Raw genomic sequence first — 287 nt, 5'->3', positions numbered from 1 at the left:
CTGTATACATGTATAACTGGAAGTAGTTTTTATGTACTCTGATGCTATTAGAATTAATTTAACCCCTTCAACTGTTTACTGCAGGTAATTTCTATTATCAGTAGTTGGCGTATAGCATGTGTCATGATACGCTCTACATATGCTATAACTGCGTGATAAGAGCAACAACTGAAGCATCGATAATCGTCTATTGGAATTCTATTGGTGCTTATTATTGCGTATACAAAAAAGGAACCCGATTTCCCTCAGTCTCAATTACATAAATGAAATTTAAGATGTGGGAGAGA

Source organism: Penaeus monodon, chromosome 22 (assembly GCF_015228065.2).
Source record: "Penaeus monodon isolate SGIC_2016 chromosome 22, NSTDA_Pmon_1, whole genome shotgun sequence".
NCBI classification, from domain to species: domain Eukaryota; kingdom Metazoa; phylum Arthropoda; class Malacostraca; order Decapoda; family Penaeidae; genus Penaeus; species Penaeus monodon.
This window is presented reverse-complemented; position numbering follows the sequence as displayed.